Below are 9,658 nucleotides of genomic sequence, written 5' to 3' on the forward strand. Positions count from 1 at the left end.
GCTAATATAACTTGCTATTTATGATACTTTAATATATTTATCATTGTTCAAGGAAAATGCCACATGAAAGGAAATAAATAATATGTCCAGGAAGACTGTGGTTCATAATTCCTGATCTCTTGAGCATCAGTGATCTCTGGGCAGGTTTTCAGGGACAAACCAGCAGTTAGTATACATTATGTGAATTCAATCTTAACTATCATTTTATGACCCAGGAGCTCTTAGACCTCCAAGCCTAAATTATGAATCAATTTAACAGCAATTATCTTTATTTTAACTACCTAATTATACCCTGAAAACTACAAGAAAGGTTCGTAGTGGTGTATCGTGTCATTTTCTCTTTTTAGAAATAATAGAGCAAGTATCTTGACTGCTCACCTAACAGATAATAATGGAATACACACTGAACAGTCTTCATATTAGTTACAAATTCCATCTCCACTGCTGACTAATGCAGTCCCTGACTTCTTAGAAGCATAGTATATCTCTATCAGATTTCTTTGTAAAAGTTTGGGAACTCTAAAAAGATATTTTTTTCCTACCTCCTGAAAAGATTTCTGGGTAGGTTGGGAGGACAAGTCAGAGCTATGTGCCAGAGTGAAATTTATCCTAAATCAGATTTATGTTAGTAGAATCAGAGAACTTAACATAGCCAAAAGTTACAAAGGCGAGCACTATCTAGAGTTCAATTAGAATTGAGATGATATATATCACAATGTGATTAAAGGACTCAGAAGCAACATTCAGTTTTTTTGACAAATGCAAAACCAAGGCACACTAGAAGATTGAATAGTATTTGAGGGATAGATAGAGTATCCTTTGGATAAAATGGATTTTTGAGCTGTTCTGTTTCTTTCTTTTTTATTTCCTCACCATGTTCTTGCAGCTCTTTTATGGGCAGAAAGAGAACCATCCACTTTTAACTCTCTTCTCCCTGTGCAAAGGTACACTACTACACTTGGATTAGTTTTCTATTTCCTAGAGGATATTTCCCTTAGTTCTTTAAAATTCTCTCTCTCTCTCTCTCTCTCTCTCTCTCTCTCTCTCTCTCTCTCTCTCTCTCTCACACACACACACACACACACACACACACACATACTCTCCATCTCCCTCTTCCTCTCCCTCTCTCTCTCCCTCCCTCCTTTTCTTCTTCCCTTCATCTCTCTGACACACATACACTTGAACTAACCTTCTTTTCTATATATAGCATTCAGAAGAAGCTGAATTAAAGATATGATAATTGTAAAAAATAAGATAAATCAAGGGAAGAACTGATGATACAGATAATTGGGTAAAACACAAACAAGCTCCATGGTCCACTAAAGTTCAAACAACCTTTTCCTTATCTATGACAGATTGTCCAGTCGATTAAATCTGCCTATCAGCTAGCTTCCCTTTGACAGCCATCATCTACAGAGTTGGATTTACATACTTTGTTGTTTGTAGCATCTGTATTTGGCAAATGCTGGCTAGAGCAAAGCATTAAACCGTGTTTACTGGCTCCTCCCTATCAAAAACATAAAGAAAAACAATGATACTTTCCAAACATAATACATGATTGATATCAAGACAAAATACTTTTAAAAATATTTTGTTTAACAAGAAAGAAAATAAGTCATGGTACTATTTTATTTTAAGCATATTGGTAGCCAGTCATGGTGACATATGCCTTTAATCTCAATACTCAGGGGGCAGAGAAAGGCATGTCTCTATGAGTATGAAGCCAGCCTGGTCTACACAATGACTTCTAGACCATCCAGGGTACATACTGAGACCCTGTCAAAAACAAATATTGGTATACTCCAATGTTTCACAATAATTCATGACCTAGAAAAGTGTATGTGTGTGTGTGTGAATATATATCTAGTGATATCAAAAATGTGTATGTGTTTTCTTTAGTCATTCTTTCTCTTTGTTCTCTTTTTAAGCATCTAGAGACTCATCCTCATAAAGCCAGTCTACCATTATAACTGCATCCCATCCTGACACTGTGGCCAAAGGAAACAGGAAAAAAAATCCAAGCAAAGACAATGATATTGTTTTTCACCAAATTGTATTGGAATTAGGACCACAAGTCATTAATCAGGCTCTGTTGGCTAAACACTGTGATGTATTTTAAAACAGTTCAAAGAGGTTATCTTTCACCTTGAAGAAATAGATAGCCAAGTGACACAAAAGTAAAAGAAAGAAACAAATTCAAACTATGGCAGAGATGGGAGGTCCTTAAGGTGGAGATGATTTTTCTTCAACAGCAGGTCACACTGTCCCTCTTGCCTTTAGGCTCTGGAAGCCACATCTCCCTTTTGGCTTAGCATGTTTTAACAGGCTCTCTTCTTATATTGAAATATCTTTCATAAAGCCATTGATTCTTTTCTAGGAAAGAAGAAAGAACAACCTGCCAAGCTTTATCAGAAAACCTGACTCTGCCTTGTCTTAAAAATTAACATCTACATATTACATGTGGTTGTTCCAAAGAGCTATGTGATCTTTGGGAAAGTCTGATCCCTCTGAGTGCCTTTTTTTACCTTTGAAATAAAGGTACAAGAGTTCCATAGTTGATGGCATGACAGAAGAGACAACCTTAGCAATACTTTTTTTAAATAGAGTAAGATGTCATATCATTTTAAAGGCTTTTTGCTTTTTGTTTTTGCATTGCTGGCATGAAATCTAGAGCCTTACACTAGGCAAGAGCTCAACCACCAAGCTATATACCCTCCAGTTGAGCAATTTTTCTCTTCATCATTTAGACATTACAAGAGTGCCTTAGAAAGAAGTATCCAGGAAATTGCAGATAAAGGGGTGCCCAAGCTGACTTTTGACTCAAAGATTACTATGGAAGATGTGAATTTTGAGTTTCTGTTTTGGTACCTGTTTAGATGGACAAGAGTGTAAGAATTGTGTCAGAGTTCTTCAAGGCAGGGGTTGTAGCCAGAAGTTTTCTCCAGTCCTTCCCAGCACCACAGACCCCACGACCACTCATAAAATAATCACTCAGAAGCTTATATTAATTAAAACTGCTTGCCCATTAGCTCAGGCCTACCACTGACTAGTTCTTACATTTAAACTCAGCCCATTTCTGTTAATCTATATGTTGCATGTGTTCTGTAGCTTTACCTGTGTGCCATTACATGCTGCTCCTTGGACAGTGGGCTGGTGTCTGCTGACTCAACCTTCCTGTTCTCAGAATTCTCCTTGTCTGTTTACCCCACCTATCTTCCTACCTGGCTACTGGCCAATAAGAGCAACACATTCACAGCATACAGAACATCCCACCGCACCTCCTCTTTTCTGTCTAATCAAAAAGGAAGGGTTTAACTTTAACATAGTAAAATTACATATAACAAAACAGTAATCAAGTAAGAGTTAAAGTTATAATATCTAGTCTATTTGTATTTGGCAAACTTAAAGAAAATATTCTATCTATCCTATATTTGTGAGTCTAAACTCTCATATCCAACTTTTTTTTTTTTTGAGCTGAGGATCAAACCCAGGGCCTTGTGCTTGCTAGGCAAGCGCTCTACCACTGAGCTAAATCCCCAACCCTCCAACTTATCTTTTATCATAACCAAGGAAAATTATAACCATCTAGTCTTCAACTACATCAAAGACCCTAGAAGGATATAATATTACCTAAGTAAACAGGAAGAGCATTGTATGCAACTTCCAAAAATCTAGAATTGTAGACGAATTTCTAAACAGTTTTATTAAATAAGAAACACGGAGCTAAACGCAGGGGTGAAAGCCATAGAGATCAGAGAAATAGGAATAGCCACCAGCTAACCTTAGCTTACCATGCTGCTGTAGTTTCTCAAGAGAACCAGCTTCTTCCTGTCTAATCTGAGCCTTTATTTGCTGTTTTGCCTTGTCATTGGTTCTTAAACCAATCACCTCACTTCCTCATCACTGCCTGTCTAGACAGACCACCAGGTCTCTATGGTTGGCACTGGGATTAAGGGCGTGTGTCACCACACTTGACTGTGTCCTTGAACACACAAAGACTCTGCCTGCCATGTGATCAGATTAAGGGTATGTACTACCACTGCCTGACTTTTGTTTATGGCTGGCTATGTATGTCCTCTGATCTCCAGGCAAACTTTATTTATTAACATACAAATAAATATCACCACATTTCAGTGCAAATAAAATATCATCACAAGGGGTAATCTACAAGGTGACCCCTGCTATACCCACTTTGCAAGGTCAAGTGAGATATAGATCCCTGTTGCAAAGAAAGGAACAGAAAGAAAAAAAAAACTCAGCTGTTTCATCTAAACTGTCTTGGAATTTATAAAAAAAAAAAAAAAAAAAAAAAAAAAAACCAACAAATAAAACCCTACTTTTGCCCTGGTAAATCACAACCATATGCTTAAACCATTCTTAATAAATATTATGCAATCTGAATTCAGTTTGTTTGATGTTGAAAAAATACTAAAGAAACTCTAATTCATGATTCTAGATTTCTGGCAGCCTGGTGAACTGACAGAGTACGTAAACCTACTGTGAGGATTTGGGGGTGGGGGGTGCGGGGTTGAACAACTAGTTAAACAAATACTAATATAATCCAGGTAGTAAATTAAATCTAATACTATTTCTAACTGTATAACTAAGCATGTCACCCCAGTGCTTAAAATACTATATTGCCTTTCAAATATCAACTTTAGTTCACACACACACACACACACACACACACACACACACACACACACACCCCTACAAAATAACCTGGTTACAAAGTATTTGTCTCCCAACCCCATAAACCTTAGTTGCTCAGGAGTTTTTGCCACTCAATGGAGAAAATTCCCACATTACAGAGGAGTTTCTCCCATGGGGCACCTAACAATCAACCAATGAAATGGAAGCTAAAACCGTGGCTTGGCTATTCAGGAATTCTCACACCCACAGGAGAACAGGCCAAGGATAAGGGAAAATAAACAAAACCCAGGTAACTCCCTAGGACATCTTCTTTTACTACCATGCTTTGTGGTGAGAACTAATAAAAGCAGGGTTTCAGATGATTAAAAAGTATATCCCTGAACAAACCAACCTTTCCACTGAGCAAAGGGAATAGAAACAGTATAGAGGAAATCATAATCATAAGAAGTGGAAACTCTCTTGCTTATATTCCCTTCATTGATGAGTCAATTTTTTTTTTCATTTAGTATCATCCCTGATCTTTCTCAGGGATTTCTACCAACATACTTAGTGATGGTCGCCACCCTTGCCATGTTTAGGGATGGCCATTACCCTTGCCATACAGCCTTAATGTGAATAGTGTCAGCATGGGATTCATCACAAGAACAGGGCGTGAGAGTAGGCATCACATCCTGTGTTAGCTACTTTTGTTTGCTTGCTTGATACAATGTAGAATGAGCTGAGGGAGTCTCAACGGGGAAATTTCTGGATTTGGTTGGGTTGTGTGCATGTCTGAGAAGGATTGAGATAGGAAAAAGCATGGTGAAGGTGGTCAGCACACATTCATGGTCTGAGCCCTGGAGTAAGAGGAAAGGAGAGAGAAGCTGAGCACTATCACACATGCATTATGAATTTGTTGCTGTCTGCTTTTGACAAAGCGTGCTGTAACACAACTGGCTGTTTCAGTCCCTGTGAGCTCAGCTTCCACGCAGTAATCAGTGGTAACCTGGAATTGTGAGCATCGTGTATCCTTTCTCCCTAAAGCTGCTTTTTTTTCCACAATTGAGAAAAAATATCTAAGACACCCCAGGACTCCATGTATGGAGCATGGCACAAGAAGTGATTAGAGGTTTGTGCTAGCTCCCTTCAGGAAAGGGTTAGAAGAGCACTTGTGAAATTCTGTGTCTAGTCTTCTAAGCCTTTGATTATCACCTTCAAAGGAAAAATCAAACTCCAGTTCTCCTTACTGAGAATTTGGCTGTTTAGGACTACATTTTGAAGGAACATAAACTATTGGAGTCCTGCATTAGTTTCCTATTCCTGCTCTAATAAACTACAACTACTTAGCAGCTCAACACACACATTCTTCACAGTTCTAGAGGTTCTAAGTCCAAAATGATCTTCACTGTGCTAAAATTAAGACTTTTTTATTTTTGAGACAAAGTTTCACTGTTTAGCCCTGGCTGATCTCAAATTCACCAAGCTCCTCATGCGAAAAATCAAGATATTAGTGTCTTTTCAATGTACTCTATTTTTGTATCGGCTGGTCAAAGCTTTTATATATATATCCTCAAAAACAAAAACAAAAAGTCCTAAGTAATTTTCATAGTTTGGATTTGAAGGATCACCCTTCCCAAATCTTGTGTGTTGACTTCTTGTCCCCAGCTGGTGGGGCTACTGAGAAATGGATTTTAAGATGCTAACTAAATGTGTTAACCCACTGAGTTGAGAGAAGGTGGGACCACATGGAGAAAATACATTACTGGCGATATGGCTTTGAAAAAGATTGTCTTGTTTTTAGGACATTTCCCTCCAAATGTCTTTCTCGGCTTCCCAGAGGCATAAACATAATGGAGCCAATTGACCTTAAACTCAAACCTTGGTGACTAAAATCCAAACTTAACTCTTCTTCCCTCAAACTATTAACCTCAAATGTTTTTTAAAAATTTAAAAAAAAAAAGCTAAAACAGAATATTGTGACTTATTTCATTAATGTAACACTGTGGTTGGACAGGGGATGGCTCTCAGTTGATAAACTGCTTGTTTTGCAAGTATGAAGACTTGTGTTCAGTTCTCAAAACCCAACTCTAAAGCAGTGTGCATTGGTGCACACTTGTAATTCTAGCACTAAGAAGCAGAGAGAGGAGGACCCTGGGGCTTACTGGCCAGCCAGACTAGCCTAATTACTGAGCTCCAGACAAATGTGAGATCCTGTCTCAAAGAATATGGGCAATGATCCTGAGGATATCACACAAGTCTATCCTCCACACACATTCATACACATATAAACATACCACATACATAAATGTATCCTACACATACAGATATGCACACATGTACAGACACACAAAAAATAATTATATAAATAATATTTTGATGTCTAATATTTCAGAATAAAAATAAATAATCCCTGAAGTCATTTTTTTTTTCATTTCTGAACCCAAATAAAGAAATTAGGCAACTAACAAGTAAGTAGTGTAGCACCACCCGCACAACTCTTGGCAACAACTGAAACGCCCTCTACCTCTGCTGAATAAGCAAAAGCCACCAGACACAGGAGTCCTCAGGAACCAAATGTATAATTTTATTTAACATTAACTAACCTTAACTTAAACGTCCTATGTGGTTAATTCTTATTTTAGAACAGAAAAGCTTGAGTGCTTGTACTTTATGAGTAAAAACACTCCTAACTGTGTGATTATCAAATGTTTCAGAGGTCATGTGTTGAAGCTCTGATTACCAGCTGGAGGATGCACTTTGGGAAGTTGGATCTAGTGGGGGAAGTGGCCACTGGAGCTGCACTTTTAAAAGTTATGTGTGATTTCTCGTCCCTCCCCCTTCCTGCTTCTGACGTACTATGAAGTAGTTGGGAAGCATCTCTGCCACATATTCCCACCACCATGTTGTTCTGCCCAAGGCCATGAGGTCAAGAAACCATGATATAGGTCTGCAGGAACTGTGAGCTAAATATACATTTCCTCTTTGTTAGGTATATACACTAGACATTTTGTCTGTGTTGATCATAGCCTTACCTATGATAAAGCACCTTAAGTAAATTATTAAATCTTTGACTATGAGAATTAGTTACTCTAATTTCAAAATAGTCTTGAATTTCATAACAGAGATATATAAGCAGGGTCTAGATGTCCTGGTACCCCTTTGAAATCAGGTCTATCTTTTTCCTTCCTGCCCTCAGCTCCTTAATCTTACAGGTACAGAGTATGCAAAAGGACTCCCTCACTCTCTATTTGGAGCTAGTTAATGGGAATCTGTTACAGACAGAAGAGAGAAGAGTGAAGCAGGGCTGTTTACCGCCCTATTTCCCTTCATTAAGTTCTTACGAACTCACAGTTTCCCTCAACCACAGGCCATAGCTCCTTTCAGCCTGCCGGATCCAATGTTCTCTCCGTCTCCAAGTTCTAGACTCCTCCCAACTTTCCTCCCTCATGCCTAAGAGAGTGATGGCCCTGTGATGTTCTTAGTTCCCAGGGACCTACTGTGTCATGTATCAATCTGTACCCTGTCTTTATTTACAATTATTCTGTTTATTACTCAGTGAGAGTATCCTGTCTGTTTTGCTTACTGATAAAATCAGCCAACATTTTCTTTTACTACTGCTTCAGAATGAGGTTTAAAACTGTAAATTTACACATAAATAAGCTTTATCACAGGCCTTAAAGAGTAAACCTTAATCAAATGTACCATGAATTATTGCTGTAAATATTAGTCATCACACAGGAATAAGGTTCTACTTAAACTCAAAAGAGTACTAACAATATTTCTATCATTAAAAGCAGTTGGGCAGGTCCTTCTACAAAATTAATTATGAAAATGTTGACACTGTTATTATACAGTAATTTAGTCAGAGTCCTGTGAATTCAAGTGTTTTCAAATTCAGGTCCCTTAGAAAAGAAGATAAAGTATCACCGGATTCCCATCAGTTCAGTCTCATTAGGTTAGTATTAATCAAAAAGTAAAGTGGAAACAGAATTCAGTGTTATTTGTCAAGTACACACAGTAGAAAATAAGGAATGGGAAAACTTGTTACATTTTTCTAAGATAATGAGATTGTGTCCCATCCAAAAGCAACTTAAGAGCTTACAGACTCTAGACTGTGCTGTGAGGGAGGGACCTTCACATGCTAGGTAGCTTCCACTGTGCCTTTCTTAGTATCACAGGATTACTCCCCCTACCTGCATTTTTAAAAGGCAATCTGAAGTTGTTTCTTATTCAAAGCCATCCTTCTACTTACCATTGACTAATTTGCTCTTTATAAGGTAAGTAAGGAAATCCTTGACTATCAGCATCCAACACATCAATTCAGGTCCCTCTTTGGCTTTCCCATTGTTCTTACTATTATATTCCAAACATGACAATTAAAGCACCAACTATTGTTTTTACACACATTGGTATATTATAGATATATGCAATGATCTTATAGATACTATTCGTCCATCACATAAATGCTTTTTGTAAGTGTTTAAAGGATCTATCATTTAGCTAAGGGTAGTGTCCAATACAGTTGCTGATTGATCAAAGAGATACTTGCATTTATAACAAATAGTCCCCCAAATGTGTACATAATTCAGTGGAACTTTATTTCCGGCTGGGAAGGTGTTAGGGTTTTGAATGCTATGAAGAGACACCATGACCACAGCAGCTCTTATAAAGTGAAACATTTAATTGAGGCGGCAGTTTACAGTTCCAGAGGTTCAGTCCATTATCACCATGGCAGGTAGCATGGCAGCATGCAGGAAGACATGGTGCTGGCTACATCTTGAACAGAAGCCAACAGGAAGTGGACTGTGACACTGAGAGACACTTAAGCAAAAGTGACCTCAAAGCCTGTCCCCACAGTGACACACTTCCTTTAAGAAAGCTACACCTACTTCAACAAAGCCACACCTCCCAATAGTGCCACTTCCTTTGAGCCTATGGGAGTCAATTACATTCAAACTTCCACAGAAGGTGATCGTATCAGTAGGAATGTCCTCCTTATAGTCATTCAAGGGAGAATCCAAAGCGA

The sequence above is a fragment of the Onychomys torridus genome, chromosome 14, assembly GCF_903995425.1.
Source record: "Onychomys torridus chromosome 14, mOncTor1.1, whole genome shotgun sequence".
NCBI classification, from domain to species: domain Eukaryota; kingdom Metazoa; phylum Chordata; class Mammalia; order Rodentia; family Cricetidae; genus Onychomys; species Onychomys torridus.